Genomic DNA, 20,112 nt, shown 5'->3' with positions numbered 1-20,112 from the left:
GACATTTTAAAGAGCCTGAAAAACTCCTGTATATTGTCTCTTCAGATTGTATCTGGGTATGTCATACTTCAGTCTCAGAGTCCAACTGACCACTATATATTGGGTTGGGCAAGAACTTTTCGGCAGGCAAGATTATTTTGGCAGTTTTTACCTTAGCTTGCTTTACCATTTCTTTCTGGCATTGGTTTGTTTGCTTGAGTTAGAAGGAATTTCCTTGCTCCCCTTTTCTGCTTCTTGCACACTATAATATTCCATAGATGGATTAGGTTAATTTGTATATCCCCTGTTTCTGCAGCGACCCCCTTCAAGCACGGAAATTGTTTCTGGGGGCATAAATGACAGCATACCAAGGACCCCAGTTTTCCATTTAACAGTAAAAGCAAGTTACTAGCCCCTGAGGTTGTGAAGGTGTGCCCCAAGGTGTGTGGGCAATGTCCAGGAAAGTTCATGCCCTCCAACACTGCACAGAAGAAAATAGGCCTGTGACACCCCTATTCTCCTACCAGAGATCAGCTTTTGAGCATCATTCATTCTGCATTGCTGCATTCATTTACTGTGCAGTAGGTAGCCTGTCCTTTGCCGGTTTAGAATCAATATGTTCTTTGTTCTTTTGGTTGCAGATATATTGGTGGGGGGAGACCTGATTATCTGATAATATGCCATCACAATCTCAAAGCATATGTCACCGTCTGCAGTATGTAAAATTCCAGTATTTGTTCTTTGTAGCGTGTGCATGCATTTTTATGCATGTGCACAAGGGTGAATATACATCCATCACTTATCCTGTGCACAGAAATGCACCTTCTAGAGACTTTGGGGAGGAACTTAAACGTCGAAGAACTGCAATTCTAGCAGCCAATGCTAAGAAAGCTTTAATAAGCCCCCTCCTCCCCCAGCGCAAAATAGGAATAGTGATTTACCAGGAGTGGTAGCAAATAATATAGACAGTTTCTGGCAAGCAAGGACAGTTGACATGTATGGAAATTTGAGATGAAATCTCAGAAGGCTTTTGTATCTTTCATAGCACTTTGTGACTAGGAGATGCAGGATGAGTTATGCAAATATATACTAAACTCATTATTTCGTACTGATCTGCTTTTTGGTACAGAAGTTGGTCTACCTTGTGTCAGAAACATAGGCTGCTTCCACTAACTGTTTCCTCTGAAATTGTCACAGTTCACTCACTCGGTTATTCTGGAAAATCCAGCCAATGGTGCTCCCAAACCATTACATTCCCATGTTTTCCCAGATGTAGTCTTGCTTTTTCAGCTTCAGATCTGCCTCCTGTATTACCTTTTCTGCAATGTGGTCCCCTACTACTGTCACTGCCTCTTAAGCAACTTGTACTTGCCACCTGTGAAATTCATATATATTATAATTCTTCCCAATTTATAGAGTGAATGTGCTTGTGTGTGAGAGAGAGTGTGTGTGTACACACACAGGGCAGAAGTACAATAAAAACACTTGCTGTGTTACAATTTGGTTGTAGATAAACAAGTGCAAAAGTTTCTGTTTTTGAAAGGAAACAAAATGCATGGAGGTTGATGCAGTTTGTGCGCATGTCTTTGTAAATGAGAAGAAAATGGGGATGAATGGGAGTAGAGACCTGCAGTGCACCATACGTTTCTCTATACTGTGTCATTATGCATTTCTACTATGGAGGGACAAGTGTTACAGGATATTATTTTATTTATTTATTGAATGGGATTTGTGCACTCCTTGATTGTGAATAAAACCTCTACGTTTTAAAAATGTGAAATACACGTTCAAATAGTTAGTGTTAGTTGGAAAAGTAGCTTGTATGTGGAACCATAGTTTTAATTTCACTTCCATCTGACTGCGGAAGAGCAATGACTGCATAATACTAAGACACTCTGGTGTGGAAGCTTTCTTATAATCTTGCGGATGCCTCTGGGGGAGCACGTGTGCCTACAGTCCTCTCTATCTCCTTCTGAATCACCTCTTTGGCACAGGTAGGTACAGTAATCAAACTGGTCCACGCAGCTGAGCTCAAACAGTGAATGCATCATTGGTTTATATTTAAGCAGACTTAACATTTGGTGGGGTGCAGATTACTGAGAATTTTGCCTTTGGCTGAGGGTTTTCAATTAAAAAAAAGACCTTCAGGTTCTCTATCGGTCTGTGACTCAACCAGAGTGAAGATTGCCAAAGAAACAGATAAGCATAACGTGAACGAGGAATTTAAAAAGAAGGCCAAATACGGTTAGAGATACACTGGCCATATGTTCTGCGTTGCAGAGGAGAGCCCTTTATTTTGAAGGTCTCTCAGAGGACGTTCCTCTATTTGAAGGTGACCTCTGTTTGAGGGCTCTCTAATCCAGGTTGGGATTAAAGATAAAGGACCCTAAAAGGGGAGAACAGGAGCCTTGAAGTTGCGCATCAGCAATGAGCAACACCTGGTCTGAAGGCACACAAGTCACCTGGTGTCTTCTCCGCTTTGTTGAGATGTGTTTCTGTTCATTACATCTATACATATAAATTGCCATATGCAAATTCTGTGCAAATTATTGCCCTCTCTTTTTTTGGTGATGCAAATCTTCTTTGTTGACAATGTGTAACTGGCATAACTGAGGAACAGTGGCCAGGAGGAAGGATGGTGTAAAGCATTTCTTCACTTTTCCTAAAGTCAGAGTATATTTTGATAAAGTCTGACGCTTTTTATGATGTGTTAACTTTCATGTTAAACCGCCCCGGTCCCTTCCAAAATGCTAAAATGGATTACAGCTCCCATCATCTCTAACCATCAGCCATGCTTGTTGGGATTGATGGATGTTGGAGTCCAGCAATGTCTGAAGTCTGTTCCCTATCTCTGATTTAGAGTAATCTGGATATTTAGTGGGTGGAGAGGTGGAGATCTCTGCAACTTCAGTGGATAGCTAAATTGGTAGAACACGTAACTCTCAATCTCAAGGCCATGGGTTTGAGCCCAACATTAGACTAATGATTCCTGCATTGCCAGGGATTGGACTAGATCAGGGTTTCCCAAACTTGGTTCTCCAGCTCTTTTTTGGACTACAACTCCCATCATCCCTAGCTAACAGGACCAGTGGTAAAAGGTGATGGAACTTGTAGTCCCAAGTTTGGGAAACACTGGACTAGATCTTTCAATGGTGGTCCCTTCCAGCTCTATGATTCTATGAAGCTGAGCCAATGGCAGTGTTAAGGGCCAGGATACACAGGCCTTGCCAGGGCTACAGTGGCACCAGGAAAAATAAACCACCAGAGAAGGATAAGTAGAACTAAGTTGTACAGGGGGTAGGGAACCTGTGGCCAACTCCCATCAGCCCCAGTCAGCATAGCCAAGTATCAAGAAAGATGAGAGTTTTATCCTACACCCATACAGTCCCTGTACCTGCTGTACTGCTATTAAAAGTTTTAACAGAGCAAGAAATTCGCCTTGCGCTGCACAATATGCCTTTGTGCATGTCATTTATGGGCTAGCACTACTCAAGGATATCACAGGTCACACCAAAACTTGCCTTATACCCTCAAAGGATCAGTTGCCTCTATCCTAGAGACCTCTGGTCATCTCCCCACAAATTATATGCTGTTTCTAGAATGGACCTGAAGCCATGCAGTGCCTGTGCCCATTCTGGAAACAATTCAGTCTCAATTGGACCTCCTTTTTCCAAGTGCGGAAAAAAGGTCAGAGATAGAGATTGCCACAGTATCTGACTATAGTATATTTATGATCCACCATACAGGTGGAGCTGAAGTGTGGAGGTGCAATCCCCTTGTAATATATTTCTGACAGCATGTGCTACTGAAGCAAACTTGAGGAAACTGTAGGATGGAACGAAAGCCGTTGCGTCAGCACAAAAAGTGCAGTACCTGCTTGCAATTACAGGGAAAGAGAAATTATGATAGATTATTGGTACCAGTGGAGAAATTTCTGTGTTTGGATATGTGCGTTCTCAGAATCCACAGCCTCAGTTTGTCTTACTCTGCAGCTAGGAGGCTGGCTTAAGACATTTAAATTTGAGGTTCCTAGTACTTGCAGGTTTCATAAATTTTGGCTTGAAGTAAATGGCTATAATAAGGGGTTTAGTGTATTCTGTGACAAAGCAAATCGTAATTTTCAGTTCAGAACAAATTAAAATGATTATAAATTAATCTACAATATAAGTACCCTAATTCCCCAATATAAGTAGCCTAATGTCCTTGTTTGCACCCATCTCAACATTCATTTTCCAACCTTATATCTGACTTGGTCTAAAGAGATTTTGGGGCATATGCCGCTTTTAAATAAGTGTGCTACTTTGGAAATAGACCCAGATGTGCTTCCATTAAATTCAGCGGGACTGGCTCAAAATAAGTTACTGTTGGATTGTGCCCCGTGAAACTACTGGCATCTGAGGCACGACTGTTGAAAAATATTTCAGATTCCTAGGCAACAACATCACATATTTCAGTGCCTTAGAAACTAGGCACCTGGGATTTTTTTCTCAGTTGAACTTCTCGGTCATAGTCAATGCTGCCTCCCATTTTGAAAAAGCCAGGCTTTCTCATCTGCTACAAAGAGAGAAATGATTGGTGCATTTTTGAAAAGGCAGGGAGATTTCTGGCAAACAGTGGCCTAGTTCGGAAACTTACCCCAGCCAAAGGTTGCATTCCTAACTTGGCATGTGACACAGGCTTGTATGCAGCGTAGCACCAAGCATTGCTCTGCGCCAGTGAACAACCTCCTCTTAACGGGATCCGACCCTTCTCTTCTCCCCCCCCCATGCACCCCACAAATTCGTTCCATGGGTTTCGTCAACCTAGGGGGGACAGTGAAGAGTTTGGATTTGATATCCTGCTTTATCACTACCCGAAGGAGTCTCAAAGTGGCTAACATTCTCCTTTCCCTTCCTCCCCCACAACAAACACTCTGTGAGGTGAGTGGAGCTGAGAGACTTCAGAGAAGTGTGACTGGCCCAAGGTCACCCAGCAGCTGCATGTGGAGGAGCGGAGACGCGAACCCGGTTCCCCAGATTACGAGTCTATCGCTCTTAACCACTACACCACACTGGCTCTAGGGAGGGAGAGGGTGGCAAAGTCACTCAGTTGCTCCAGTGGGTATCTTTGCTCTGGCTCCCAGTTACCACAAGGGTTTAGCTGAATGTTACCCAAAGATCAGGGGTCTCCAACCCTTTTGGGCCAGTGGGCACATTTTGAATTTTGAGAGAATGCTGAGGGTGTCTGTAGCAAAATTGCAACCGTGGGGGTAGCGTAAAGCAAAATTAGAGACAGCCATACCCGACATTCTTGTGTTTACCGTGGGAAGTCAGCTATGTCCTGCTGGTCCAGATTGTGGAGATCACACAATATTGATTTTACAAACACACACAGCTACTGTAGCAGCAGGGAGCATTCTTCAGTACCAGGAAAAATATACAAGATGCTCAATATCTTTCATTCTAGAAGGGCTAGAAACCTTTTTTAAAAAAATCTTAAAAGGAAGCTTAGAGTCTAGGGCACCCCCACTTTTGGAATCAGGAATTTCAGTCAGGGTAAGTATGTATCTGAAGAACAAGGCCATAGATGTTCCCTGTTCATGGAGGTTTTTAATGTGTGATGTTTTAGTGTATTTTTGGTTTCTATGGAAGCCGCCCAGAGTGGCTGGGGAAACCCAGCCAGATGGGTGGGGTACAAATACATTTTATTATTATTATTATTATTATTATTATTATTATTATTATTATTATTAATTATTTATTATTATTATTCTCCATAATGAGAACATTATTAAAAACAATAACACACACACACTTTTTTTCTTCCAGAAAAGTTAGTTTCCTGGTTGTCCAGAACCAAACAAAACATTTTAAATGAAAGGTCTTCGAGGTCTTGCTCAGATATTGACAGCAAAAGCAGCTGTGTGCCCTTCTCCCCTTTTTAAAGGCGAGATTTGAACCCTTTAGGTCGGAACTGGTAAGAAAAAGACACTTGCTGGTTGAATTAGCACAATTGCGTACTTTGTACATTGTGTAGAACAGGGGTGGCCAACCTGCGTCACGGCAGATGTTGTTGGCCTCCAACTGCCCATCATCCTCTGGCAGGATAGCCAGTGAGCAGGAATGATGAGATATAAAATGTCCTGCGCATGTGTACAAGAGGGTATCACGTCACCATTTGGGAACCCACCATGATGTTCCACCAGCACTTTGTTCCCTTCCTGCTGTGCACCCCCTAAACTGTTTCACCCTTCTAAACTGTAGAAACCCCAGCATTGTTGTTCTCTCATCCCTGTTCTCTATCGGCCAGTAGAGATACCTATCTTGGATCGAGGAGAGGTGAATAGCTTCCATCCCCTTCTGTATAGGGCTTGCGCCACCTTCTGTTCATACATTTCTGTGGGCCAAGTAAAGAGCTCCCCTCTCCTCAGTGGTGGTATTTTATAGGGACAAAGTATTCTTGTGAATGACAACCAATGCTGTATCCTCTGTGCCAGTCCTTGCAGATATTTCTTTGGGGGCCGTATCTGCATTCCAGATGTATATTGGTTTTCTCCCAGTTATGGCTTCCACTCCAAGGATTCTGGGGATTGTAGTTCGGTGAAGTAAGGCAAGCTCCCCTTCACGTGACTACAGTCCCCAGGGTTCTTTAGTGCAGCCTTCCCCAAGCTCACACCCACCATGTGTTTTGGACTACAACTCCCATGAGCCCTAGGGACCATCCATCAAGGGTGATGGAAAATGTGGTCCAAAGCACAAGGAGGGCACCAATTTGGGAAAGGACTCCCAAGGAGCAGGCAATGGCTGTTTAACCAATTTGAATCCATGGTGTAGACTCCATGCTATGGCAGTACAGTGGTACCTCGGGTTACATATGCTTCAGGTTACAGACTCTGCTAACCCAGAAATAGTGCTTCAGGTTAAGAACTTTGCTTCAGGATAAGAACAGAAATCATGCTCCAGCAGCAGGAGGCCTCATTAGCTAAAGCGGTGCTTCAGGTTAAGAACAGTTTCAGGTTAAGAACGGACCTCCGGAACCAATTAAGTACTTAACCCGAGGTACCACTGTATGCACCTTTTGCGTGAAATGTTGTCTCTCGCTTTTTCTACGCTCACACTAACTTTCCTGTAAGGCAAGGAGGCTGTGCTTTTCCGGGCCGGATATCTGCTTGCATTCGCTGTCGCAGGTCATTCTACTCCCAGGTATATTTCCACAGTGCCCACGTGGGCACTTCCTTTCAGTTTGACTCAACACTCTGTAAATATGGCCACCCACAGTTCAGCTGCCCAAACAACCACCTGGTCCTAACAGCATTTGGATGAACTGCAGGCATGGATCCTGCACACATCTTCTAATGCATGCAAACACGCAACACTGCTTTGTGTTTATCAGCAGGCTTGTCCAACTTGCCTGGCATTGTCTCTGACTGGCAGTAGCTCTCTGAGGCTTCATATCACGCTCCTTCTTATATCCCTGGTGCTTGCGTTCCTTGTAAACCAGAGACTTAACTTGGGATACGATGCACACAGAAGCATGTGGTCTACCCCTGAGTTGCCAGTAGCATCCATTTCTGAGGAAGTGGTGAAGCATGGACATTTTCAGATTGCAGAGGAGCGCCACTCAGAATGGAATACTTATGATTACCGGAAGCCATAATAGAACAATTCCTTAAGATGTGGGGAAATGACTTACCCATTCTTTAAGCAGCTGAACTGTATTCTCATTGACAATGCCAGAACACAACAACTAATGAGGGTGTAGTGAAGCCACAAGTACCTCCTGCCCTCGCACAGAAAGGTTTAAGAAGTTGCACAGCATCAGTCCACATGCGTCCGTTCTTTCTGGTTTATTCCTTTGCCCCAAGATTCACTGGGTTCGTGCCACGTGTTCAAGCTTCTCATGCAAACACAAGAGCTGGAAACTTGCCTTGAATAAAACAATTAAAATCGAAATGCCAAGGGCGCCACGTGGGAATTTGCAGGAATATAGCAGAACCCTTTCCGCATTGGGGAAACTAAGAAATTCTGTGTGTGTCCGCTGCTGGCGTTGCCGCTCCATTGAAATAAAAATTGAAAAAGGAATGGTATTGAAGCTCATAAAATCAGGAATATTGTAGGGGTCTTGGAGAATTCTGATGAAAATGGAAACTGAGACGAAAATTGCAAATGTTTGCTTATTCTTCCCATGGCTCCCTGACTGTGGAATGCTCTCCTCAGAGTGGCTCACCTGACACCCTCATTACATGCCTTTAGACACCAGGCAAAAACATTCCTCTTTACCCAGGCCTTCCGCTGTATGGACTGTAAAAATGTGCGGGAGAGGACTGTTATTTTTATGATTATTTTACTATTAGGCTGTCTATAAGTATGCTTTTTATCATGTTTTTTATCATTGATGTTTTGTAACATGTTTCAAAGAATGTACACCATCCTGAGACAGGTTGATAAAGGGTGGTATATAAATTGAAATAATAATAATAATAATACTAAAATGTCCGGAGTGGAAATTATTCCAGCAAATACAATCAATATTCACTGCTGTTGTTGCTTTCAGTCCCCAAACAACACAGAGAGTGGTACCTCAGTTTACAAACTTAATCCATTCTGGAAGTCCGTTCTTAAACCAAAGCCATTCTTAAACTGAGGTGTGTTTTCCCTACTAAGGCCTCCCGCTACCTGTGCCCTTCCACCGTTCAGCTTCTGTTCGTAGACCGAGGAAAAGTTCGCTAACCGGAACATTACTTCCAGTTTTGCGGAGTTCTTATACCGAATAGTTTGTAAACAGGGCTGTTCTTAAACCGAGGTACCACTATACTTGAGTACATCCCCTGTTGAACCATTTGCATTGTGTTTCCTTTGCATCGAAATGAATGGGGTGGAATAGCGTAATGACAACATAATTTACATAATTACATAAATTGCATACGCAATGTAATTTTGCCACAGCGGGCAGCAAAATGAATAATGTAGTTTTTGGTGGAGGGTGAACTGCAGTGGGATGGAAACAGAGCTGTAATGAATATAGGGCAGAATGAAAAACAATGCCTTTTTACATCCCTAATCATGGGATGACCTGCTGCCGGCTCTGATTCTGCCCTCATGCCTGGCAATCATGCTGCTCTGCGATGTGGATCCCAACTGGTATGCAGCTGACCCACACTATTTTGCAGTAAGCATGGTGTATAGATTGCATTCAGGGGAGAACACCCAAAAGGATTTGTCTTACCCAAGGATGCTTCATGAGCATGCAGCTAAATAAGGATTTGAACACATATCCAACTCATGGGGACCTTTTTGGCTCTTAGGGACCCTCTTTCTGGTCCCTTCTGTCAAAGTTTCCCATTGAAGAAAGATAAGAAGGCTTTAAAATTAGCACCAAACAGCCTCAATAGAGGAGGAAATACTTCCCTGCATGCAAATGGGAGGATGATTCTTCCTATGCAAGAAAGAAGTGCCTTGACTTGCCTAAATGGCAGCATCCTGCACTCTGTGCTAAGTGCTTTACTGTAAAACAGGACGTGTGGGAAGCAGCGCTTGGAAGTGCAGGGCCAATGTAGCTTGGTAGGGTTTCATGCAACAGTAGCTCTACATTGTCTCTGCCACCAGTGCATAATCTGCAATTTCCTGTATCTGCCATGTAGACGGATGAGGTATTTGTTTGGGGATGTGCATGGCTTGCTGTGAAGTTAGGAAATGCTAAGTAAGCACATCTGAGACCGCTGTTTACTTGCTATAATTATTTATATCCCATCTTTCAGGATGCAAATCCTTCCAAGGCGCAGCTTACAGGCAGCACCGTAAAATCAGAACAAACGACATCGAAACAAAAGAAGTCATTGGGATCCTTTCCACAGGGCATTTGGTGGTAGATAGTTTGGGGGGCAGAGAGGTGGAGAGGGAAGAGTCCAGCTGGCCCTCCCTCCCTCCTTCCCTCTCTGTGCCCTGGTATCCTGCCCCAATCCTCTTCTGAAGATGCCCCTATAAACCACTGGTGACACCCTGGGGGTTGTGACTAGCGATTGGATGGTGATCTTTATGAAGTGAGTTGCAGTAGATGGCAATCAGGGCATGGTGAGATCAGGAGAGACTGGAACCTCAAGACGAGTGGGACCACAGCCCCCAAAAGTGCCCAGGATCCTTACCTTCTACAGAGCATCCAGGAAGACCAGGTGTGAGGTTTTCAAGTTATGCATAAGGTGGAGGAGAGGGAAATGTTTCTCCCTGTCTTTCTCATAACACATGGGACCACTTATCAGCGGTAGATTCCAGACCAGGGGCAGGCAACCTAAGGCCTGGGGGCTGGATGCGGCCCAATCGCCTTCTCAATCCGGCCCACAGACGGTCCTGGAATCAGCGTGTTTTTACATGAGTAGAATGTGTGCTTTTATTTAAAATGCATCTCTGGGTTATTTGTGGGGCATAGGAATTCGTTCATCTGCCCCCCCCCCATACTGTATAATCCGGCCCCCCACAAGGTCTGGTGGACAGTGGACCGTTCCCCTGCTGAAAAAGTTTGCTGGCCCATGTTCCAGACCTTCCAAGTGTCCCTATTTTCCAGGGACACTCCCAGATTTACAGAAGCCATCCTGGTTTCTGATTTGATCCCGGAATGTCCTGCTTTTCCATAGGACGTCCCTATTTTCACTGGAGAGATGTTGCAGGGTATGGAGCTATGTGACTCCTGACCCAAGGAGATAAGTAACTATGCAACCTTTAAAAGACACCTGAAGGCAGCCCTGAATGGGGAAGTTTTTTAAAAAAAAAATTTAAATGTTTTATTATGTTTTGATATACGTTGGAAGCCGCCCAGAGGGGCTGCGGAAACCCAGTCAGATGGGCGGAATATAAGTAATAAAACGACTACTAATACAGAGGTACCTCGGGAGTCGAACAGCATTCGTTCCGGAAGTCTGTTCAACTTCCAAAACATTCAGAAACCAAGGCGCAGCTTCTGATTGGCTGCAGGAAGCTCCTGCAGCCAAACGGAAGCCACGGAAGTCCCGTCGGATGTTCGGCTTCCAAAGAATGTTTGCAAACTGGAACACTCACTTCTGGGTTTGTGGCATTCAGGAGCAAAAACGTCTGAGTACCAAGGCGTTCAACAACCAAGGTACGACTGTACTGTTATTGAACAGGACGTCCCTGGATTCATCAGAGAAACGTTGGAGGGTATGAGATTCAGGACCGAATTTTTAAAAGTACTCCTTATAGACACACACATGCACACAACAGTGTGCATAATTAATATATAGCATTTACAGTCGCAGGATGCGGCGACGGCCACAAGCTTCAATGGCATTCAAAGAGAATTAGACTTATTCATGGAGGGAGGGAGGCGTATTGATGACTATTAGCCTTAGTGGCTGAATGAAGCTGCCACATTCGAAGGCAGCATGGCAGGGGCGGGGGGCTTTGTGGACAGGATGCATTAGCAGTTGCTGGGGGGCAGTCAGCAGTGGAGTCTCGTTGTGTTCCTGCCCTACCCAGGGGCTACCCCGATGCATTTGGTTGGCCACTGCCGGAAGCTGTATCCTGCCATAGCTCCGCGATAGAGCATCTGACTGGCATTTAGAAGGCTGTCGGTTCAATTCCCAGCATCTCCAGGTCGGGCTGGGAATCACAGCCTGCCTGGAGAGCCTCTGGCAATCTGTGTGGACGATACTGAGCTAGAACGACTGATGGTCTGGCTCCGAATAAAGCAGCTGCTTATGTTACTTAGTCTAGCAGGGCCAAGCTCATGTATGAGAATTCCCCACTGCCACATCCTACTTCTTCTGAGTTAAGAGGAGCTCAGAAAGCACAGCTTTCTTGTGGGCTCCTAAAGTCTTGGAGCCGGCAGCGCTTTTTTGCTTTGCTCCGATCGCTAGGAAAGAAGCAGGGGCACGAAACGGCTTGGGGTGAGGGGGGGGGGAGAGAGCTGCAGAAGGTGGGAGAGAAATCTAAAATGGCTGCCGCTGCTGGTCACTCGTGCCTCGGCGGCTAGTGCAGCGAGTCTTGGCTGGGCTGCATGAGGATGGAAGCAGGAGAAAGTCCAAGAGAGTGGGGAGGCAGTGAGATAAGATGGGTTTCATGTTCAAGCCTGGGGTTAAATATGTGCCCCAAGTCTGGGAAGTCTGCAAACCGCCGCTGTCTATGCACCCCCTAAACGAGCCGGGGAAATGGACTCCTTTGCCGGTCATAGGGGCAGTTGGATTTGGACAGAAGAAATGCACCAGAAAGAGCTAGCTCTGTTTGGCTGAGGCTGTGTGCAAGGAGAAGAAGCTGTGGAGAGCAGCCCCGGGTCTCGGTTTGGGGCTGGTGGCCCCAGGCCAGCCATGGGTGCCCCTACTCAGAGGCATGAAGGTTCCTGCCGAGCTGGGCTGAGTCAGTCGGGGTGGGAGGAGAGAGTTAACCATGGCTGTTGGATCATGGCCCAGAGCTCTGTTTTTTTTTCCCAGCGTCCCTCTCTCCTTTGCTCTCTCCCGCTCTCCCTCCTCCTTTCTCTCTTTCTCTTCCCCCCTCCACTGGCACTGAGCGCTCACTCATTCTCCCAGCAAAGCACCCCCAGCTCCCTCCCAGCTCCCCTCGGCCACTGTGCCCCGGCACCCTCTGCAGTCTCCTCTCCCACCCTGCTCCAAGCCTCAGGCGCGATCTACCTCAGCTTGGCACACCCTGGCAGAGTTCCCGGCCTCTCGTCCCTCTCGCCCTCGGTGCCAGCCAAACCCCTCCATTTTCTTTCTCCTTCGCTCTGTACTGCACCCTTTCTCGCGTTTGTCCCCCACCCCCAGCTCAGGGCACCCCCCTGCTTGAACCCCGAAGACCGCGTCCCTGGAGGCGAACCCGTCCCGAGCCGGGTGAGGCGTCGTGCTAAAGACTTTGCTTTTTTATTCCCCCTGTGTATGCCAATTTTGGGAAGAGGAAAAAAAAGTTTTGTTTCGGGATAGCTGTGGGGCGGCGGGCTGAGATTGAGGGGCGTCCCCATCGGGTTGGGACACTGAGAGGCTTGGCTTGGCAAGCGAGGGTGGAGCATAATGGCGGCGCTTTGTTTGAGGACGGGGGTCCCGCAGGCAGGGAAGCAAGCGGATCATGCCTGGAGTTCCTTGGTTTATCTTTACTGTAGTGAAGCCCAGGTAGATACCGCAGCCCCAAGGGCCACGTTGACCGTTCTTCTGCCGTACCAGACAAAAAGGAGGCGATAGGTGGGCCAAAATGCTTGGACCACATTGCGCCCGGGCACAGTTTGTGCCGTGGCGGTCGCAGCAAACGCTAAGTCCTGCTTCTTCCTCTGATCTAGGAATGCCAAGGCACAAACTGCTTAAGGGTTAGCTGGGCTAATGCCCGGAGATCACTGCCATTGCATCCGGAGCCCTTCGATGCTCTCCCTTGTGCGCCCCATAATTTTGGTGCGTGGCCTCGCGGATCCTTCACCCTCAGAGGGGATCTTAATCCACCACTGCAGATCCCCACAGGCAAGTACTGCAAATGCCAGCAGCCTTCTTTGGTTATTCCGGCTCACCCCCGGGGTTTGGGCCCGCAGCCCCTCCGCACACACCCCGAATGTTCGCCTGAGCTCCCCCAGGCTCAGTTAAAAAAAAAAAAATTGGCCGCAGTGCAGTTGTGTAACAGGACTGAAGGCCTTTCAGGAATTTCCCCCATCAGGCTCTGGGCTGGAAGATCGCCGCAGAGTTAGGTAAGGAGCGGGGGTGCCTGGAGTTCTGTGGTTCCCAGGGAATCTGATCTGGCCTGGCTGTAGGGCTTGGGAGCAAAAAGCGGTGTGGCGGCGGCAGCGATAGGGGAAGTGCAAACCCTCAAGATCTCGTTCAGACACCTCCTTCTGCGTTTGCTGCATTTGCTCAGCTCCTGTTTGTCTGCATCTAAAATCGGTGGTGTGTGTGTGTTTTGTTTTTGAACCACAACAGGGGCATAAAGAAGAAGAAGAAAGGGTTATCCAAGACAGTGTAGGATGGGAGTGTTGCCCCTCAGCAGCCCCACTCGATTTTGGTGGGGAGGAATAGCCAGAGGTGGTTAGGTGGGGGAGGCTGCAGTGGGTCAGGGTTGAAAAAGGGAGGGAGGGAGGGAGAGAGAGAGACGTGTAGCATTGATGGAAGCTGTATGCGCAGCACTAAGAAGGGGGCTGGCGGGTGCCATGGGCGATGGATCGGCACAGGGAGGGTGGATTGGCACGATGCCAAGGCCTAGGCGGCCGTTGCTAGGAAACCCAGGTTCCCTTGGCAGCCAGACCGCCGTTTCACTTTCATTAAAGGGTGAGGGAGACGGAGACAGAGAAGAAATGGGGAAAGTGGCAAGGGGGGGGGAGAGAGAGAGGCAGGTCAGGCGGAGCCTTTAGAAGGGGCGGTGGCGGAGTCGGGTCAAGCAGCAGCGTGTGGGGGTCACAAGGACGAGGGCACAGTGCGGAGCTGGGTTCAAATGCCCGCTGCAGAGGGCAGGGTGGGGTCGCATCGTGGTGTGCCAGCCCCTCCACCCCTTGGCTCTCGCGAATAGATAAGGAATCAATTTCTCCCTCTCTGAGAAGGTTTTCATGAGGAGGGTGTGTGCGCATGCACATGCATGCTCTGGGCCTTTGGTTAACAAGGAAAGTGCAAAAGTGAGTGGGGGGGGCAGTGTGTGGGGGAGAACCAAGAGGGCAAAAGACCCACCGCAGGTCAATTTTGGGGGTGTAGTATCAAGACAAAGGAGGCAGAGGCCTTCTGTGCTCGTGCTTTTCAAAAAAAGAATATTCCACAAAAAATTATAAACTACACAGCAATCCTTGGTCCCCCCATCCCCCCTGCAAGCTCCCTACTGCCCCCCCTTGCTTTGAGGAATTTTAGGCCCAAAGCCTGATCCCTTTCTCTTACACTCCCCACCCCACCCCAAAAAACCCAGGCTGCTCTCTGCTGCCATTGTCTCTACTGCCCTCCCTGCAAAATGGCCAGCATGGGTCATTTGGAAGCTGGGACAGAGGCATATGGGGAGGAGGGGCATTTGGTGGCTGCAAGTGGGTGGGTGATGGGTTGGTAGATCAGGGGAGCTTTGGATTCCAACCTGGAATAGCTGTGGTTGAGCCCTGGCAAGTGAGGAGGGCACCACGCAGGGTGAATATTCGCTGCACTTAGGGAGACAAGTCGCCGTGTGGAGTGGCAGCCGGGGGGCGGGGGGGGGGAGTCGGGAAGGTTGGGTCAGCAGACTGGTACTCCAGAGCAGCTGGCAATCTGGAGGGTGGGCGTTGAACTGGAAGAAAGGAAAGGAAGATAGATGGCACGGGGAGGGCCTCTCCAGTTGGCGCTTAAGGGTTGGCACAGGAGACGGTGGCAGGTAATGATACAGCTGGGGAGGCTTGGCGGTTGCGAAGCCGGGGGGGGGAGGGCGGCAGGTTCCTGGCATTTTGAGGCCAGGTTGGCGAGCAGAGAAGGCCTCGCAGGCATGCGGGTGGGGGCGGAGGAGGGCTGGCTGCCTGGCACTCCGGGGGCCAGCCTGCTGGCGGGCAAGTTGGCATAGTGTACCGCAATACAGCGTGATGTGAATTCATTAGAGGCCAGAGCGAGAGAGCGAGACAGGAAGGGAAGGGAAGTGGCGGGGGGGGAGAGAGAATGGGAGACGGGCACTGACCCAAAGGCCAGACAATGGCAGCAGGTAACCATGGTGATGCGCCCGGCTGTGCCAGCCTAGCTGCCCAACTGGGAAGAGAGTTATCCAGACAACCCCTGGGGAACTGCCCGCCCACAGTGGTGTGGGGTGCAAGAGAGGGGTGGGTCACCCTTTTCCATTCTTCCCCTTCTGTCTACTATTTATGAATGTGCGGCTGGTGCCAACATGACCCCCCCCTTCTGCTCCCACACTCCCATCTCTACCTCCTCGGCTGTTTTCCCCATCCTTCTCTCACACCTCTGTCTGATCTTTTCATCCCTCTGTTGTCCTCTGTTGCTGTCTGGCTTGCCCCTGTTCTCCCCCCACCACGATCATCTCCCCCCCCCCGCCCCGCCCCACAGCGGTGCCCTTCTTTCTTTCCAGCCAGATCCCTATCCACATAACATCCCCCTCTCCATCCCAGGACCCTCCTGTGTTGACGGTGCCGCCTGAGGGACGGCGGGGGGGGGGGGGGAGGCAGGGAGGTGGCACCGTGCCCAGATCTGAGTATTCCTCCCTGCCTGCACGTCCCTATCTTTCTTCTCCATTGTCTGCCTCGGTCTTTTTGCTTTTCGCCTTCCTCTTGTTCTCCACGCCGCCACCACAGCTGTCCGCCGGCTTCTCCCACCTCATGCTTGGCCCTCTCTGCCGTTTTATTTCCCACCCCCACCCACCCCCTGTGTATCTTGGCACGAGATGCCCATCTAATAGATATTCCGAGGCTCGCTCTCCTCTGCCACTGCATCCCCCCTCCCATTCCAGCACATCACCTCAGGGTGAGTCCTGGTACATGGTCTGTATGTCCCTCACTCCACCCTTGTTCCTCATTTTAAAAAAAACACAGAGAGAGATTAAATGTTTAGGGCGAGATGGCGACTGTTGTGGGGGGAGCATGCCTGGGATTTATTTCCTCCTTTACAGACCCATCTTCTCCTTGCACTCCCTTCGTCCTTTCATTCCTGCCATCGTCTCTTGCAGCCAGAGAGGTTTGCGACCAGGCCTGGCGCTGTTGTTAGGCAGAGTGGGGCGGCTGCCTCAGGCGGCAGGTGTGGGCGGGTGGTATCAGTGGTGAGATACTGGAGGGCAGAGCTGTGTGCATCATGCGGTCTGCTCTATGCCTCCTAAGCTAGCCTGTTGCCCTCTGGTACTTCTTTTGTACCTGGAAAGGAGAGAGGGCACCATCTTGTCCTTTGTCTCAAGCGGCGCAGTGCCTTGGGCAGGTGCCTGTACATATTAGGGCTCCATACATGCTATACACTTAAAGCACCCCCGCAAAGAATCCCGGGAACTGTAGTTTACCCCCTCCCAGAGTTACAATTCCCAGCGCCCTTAACAAACAACAGTTGCCAGGATTTGCGGGGGGGGGGGCTGACCTGAACAGAAAGAGCCTTGTCTTCTATGGAAGAGCAGGGATGTTGAACTTGTGGGGTGAGGATTTCACCTCAGAAGATGGGGCTAGTTTAGTGGGTACCTAGTTTAATATAGCTAATATATCTGATTTTCACGACGCTGCAAAGATCCATTTCATTCTGAACCATGAGAGGAAACCACCTTTTCAGTTTCTAACGCAGGAGAAGCGATGGCAGAATTAAAAACTCCATTTGGATTTCTCAGGAAGGGCCTGTTACGCCCCGTCGGTCTTCAATCCTGGTGCAACTTTTTCAGCATAATTAGAAAAATGCAGGCAATTACCTCAGAGTGCAGCCCATAGATAGCGATTATGAAGGCCTCCCCCCTCCCTCCAAAATGATAATTAACTTGATCAATATTCCAGTGTAGGGCTTGGAGAGATCTCTGCTCCCAGCCATTGTAGGCAGTACTGTGCTGGATGGAACAATGGTCTATCTCATTATAAGGCCATTTCCCATATTTCTAAATTTCCTGTGGCTTCTCTTGAAATTCCTTACGATGTTTCGCCCGAGGAAAAACATCTAAAATACCCCGTGAATTTTGATTTAGGTGATGCCTGGCAACAGCCTAAGGATGCGTAGAATTGCCCAGATAATTATTTGTCAGTTTGAGCAAAATTCGTTTGGCTTCCCTCCCCGCCCCCTGAGGACGAATTTTTAAACGAACTCCTGAGGCGAAGTTTCGGCTGAAGCAACTGGAACCTGCGAAATGGAGCCTTTGCAGGGCACCAGGAACTGATGAGCACATTTCTTGGACTTGTATCTCAGAGAGGATTTTTGCCTCAAGGCCTGCTTCTTGAGCATCTGTCAAGACAGAGATACCCCAAAACAATAGATAGACCTGTTATTCGAATATACCTGCTTACCTCTTAACTCTACAGGACTTAGCATTTATATAATTAACTAGACCTCTCTCCTTTTTCCTTTAGCCTGGTTGGAGGAGGGTGCCTCTGAACATGGACAGAGTATCTCTCTCTCTCTCTCTCTCTCTCTCTCACACACACACACACACACACACACACACACACACTGAGTCGTTACTGGGGTGTTGCATGTTGGATTTTGGATGTAGGAAATGGTCTTATCACTCCCTGATCCTAACCTAGCTTGCAAGGTTGTTGTAAGAGCAAATTGTAACAACCCAGTGTAACTTACCCTGAGCTCACTGGAAGAAGCATGTTATACAAATGAACAAAAGACATAAAAAGAATTAAGGGGAACAGAAGGTTGTTTTTTTTCTAGAGAAGTTTGCTTCCCCTGTGCTTCTTATTTTCTACGAAAGAATAAGCCCTTTAAAATTAGGGGTTCAGGTATTCCCCACCACCACCTGAGAACTCAAAGTGATTAAACTACAAATGCGCTCAGAATCTGCTAAACTCAGCTTTGCTTTATTCGGTTTGTACAGTCTCCTTAAACAAAGAGAAAAACTTTTCTCTCTTTTTTTCTAGACTAAGAACCAGAGAACCCATTTCTGAGCCCCACTGAAGAGAAATGGGGGAAGACAACCCCTAGAGGTAAGATTGTTAAATGAACATTATTTCCCCTCATCGGTAAACATCATTTCACAAGCAATTTGCACGTTTAAAACGACAACAAAAAGAAGTATTCTGGCCTTCTGATCTTGTTCGGTCTCACAACAGCTTTGCTGCTGATGTTCCCATTTTGCAGATTGGGAGCTATAACTTGGGACAGCGATGACTTCCCTGAGACGGCCCAATGAGTCCATTGCTGCCCAGAGATGATGAACTTAGATTGTTCAGATCCTGTGCATTGTTAGTAGTTTGTCCTGGCTTTCTTCTCTGCCACCAGACAGTTGCCTCCACCCATCTTCCTTATCTTGACTCCACTGGAAGGCCCCAACCTTTAGCATCTTTATCAGGGCTGCTTCCGTAATTGCAAGGAAGGATCGAGAGCGAAGCACTTCCTCTCCCCACCAGTGGTGTCAAGAGGGGAATGATGTGCATGTCCCCTGTGCCAGGGGGTGAGGAACCTTTTTTCAGCCAGAGGGCCAAATTTCCCCCTGGACAGCCTTCCAAGGGCCACATTGGGCAGGGTCAGAGGCAAAAACAAGCAGAGAAACATGGGCAGATTTTACCTTTCTGCTGCAGGCTAGTTCCTACACAAACTCGCACACCCCATCCAGACCAGAAAGAGGCCTTGTCAGTCAGGCAGAAGCGTTTAGGGTGTGAAGCAGACTCAGTGTTGGGCCATGGCCTGTTGAGAGGGTGAGACGCCAGGGGAGATTTCCAACAGTCAGCCAGATGTTGAGTGCCTGGGACTCAGGTTCCCTATCTCTGCCCTTACAGGGACATGAGTGTTCTCCCCTCTGCTTTGGGCAGATGTACTTTGTCCTGTGTGAGAAATAAACGCCGCCTCCTTTATTTATAGGGAGAGGAGGCATATGTGGCTCGTGCTTCCTGTCTCTTACCACCCGTTCGAAGAATTTAAAGTAGCTGGTGATCGTACTGTGCCCCTCGCAGACCCCCAAGCGTGGCGACCCCTAGTGAGAGGCTGTCATTGCATCATACCCTTCCTGACTAACCCTCCCATTCCTTCCCCACCTTTCAAAGGGCGGGATGGGTGTAAGGTTTAGTGCTGCTGGGACACAGGAAGGAGGGGTGCTTAGCACCAAAGGATTGCCCACCCGTCCCTCCCCAGGGTTCTTCTGTCTTGTCTCTGTGCGGGAGAAATGCCCATTCATTTCAGCAAACCATGCACAGGAGAATTTCCTAGAGGACATTCTAATCAGGAGGAGAGATTTGCCTTTTGAATGTTCAGCCTCAGGCACCCAAATAACTTAGACCGGCTCTTGCTGTCGCGAGCCACCCACTTCAACACCTCTGTGACATGACTGGCACCGTCACTGTGAAGAGTCTTTGTACAGCAAAGCATGGCGATGAGCGTAATCAGCCTTTCCTTCTGCTCTTCCGGGCCCTCCCTGCAAATCTGGGTTGAGTTACTTTCATATTTTGAGTTGATTCACGGTTTCCTCTTACACTCTGCAGTGAGTCAGCGCTTTTATTTTGAAAAATCGTTATTTTGTTCTGAAAAGAACCGGGCGAGGCTTCTATTCACAATTCTGCTGCAGAAACATTTATGTTTGGAGCAGCTGGAAGCAGCTTGGGCTGGGGAGAGGGGAC

The 20,112-nt window shown here is 48.2% G+C and overlaps 1 long non-coding RNA gene across 5 annotated transcripts in view; it reads left to right on the top strand.

The window, feature by feature from the left end:
- The window catches only part of LOC309537386, a 49,105-nt gene that overhangs the window by 14,675 nt on the left and 14,318 nt on the right, over positions 1-20,112 (top strand). For 2 of the 5 annotated variants that reach the window (XR_014221857.1, XR_014221861.1), the window contains exons 1-2: positions 15,136-15,251; positions 18,421-18,486. This is a non-coding gene — a long non-coding RNA (uncharacterized lncRNA). Of the gene's footprint in view, positions 1-15,117; positions 15,252-18,420; positions 18,487-20,112 lie in introns of those variants that run through there. The other 3 variants (XR_014221859.1, XR_014221860.1, XR_014221858.1) reach the window with 3 other exon arrangements.

The sequence above is a fragment of the Podarcis vaucheri genome (genome assembly GCF_965113315.1).
Source record: "Podarcis vaucheri genome assembly, chromosome: 7".
Lineage (NCBI taxonomy): Eukaryota > Metazoa > Chordata > Lepidosauria > Squamata > Lacertidae > Podarcis > Podarcis vaucheri.
This window is presented reverse-complemented; position numbering and strand designations above follow the sequence as displayed.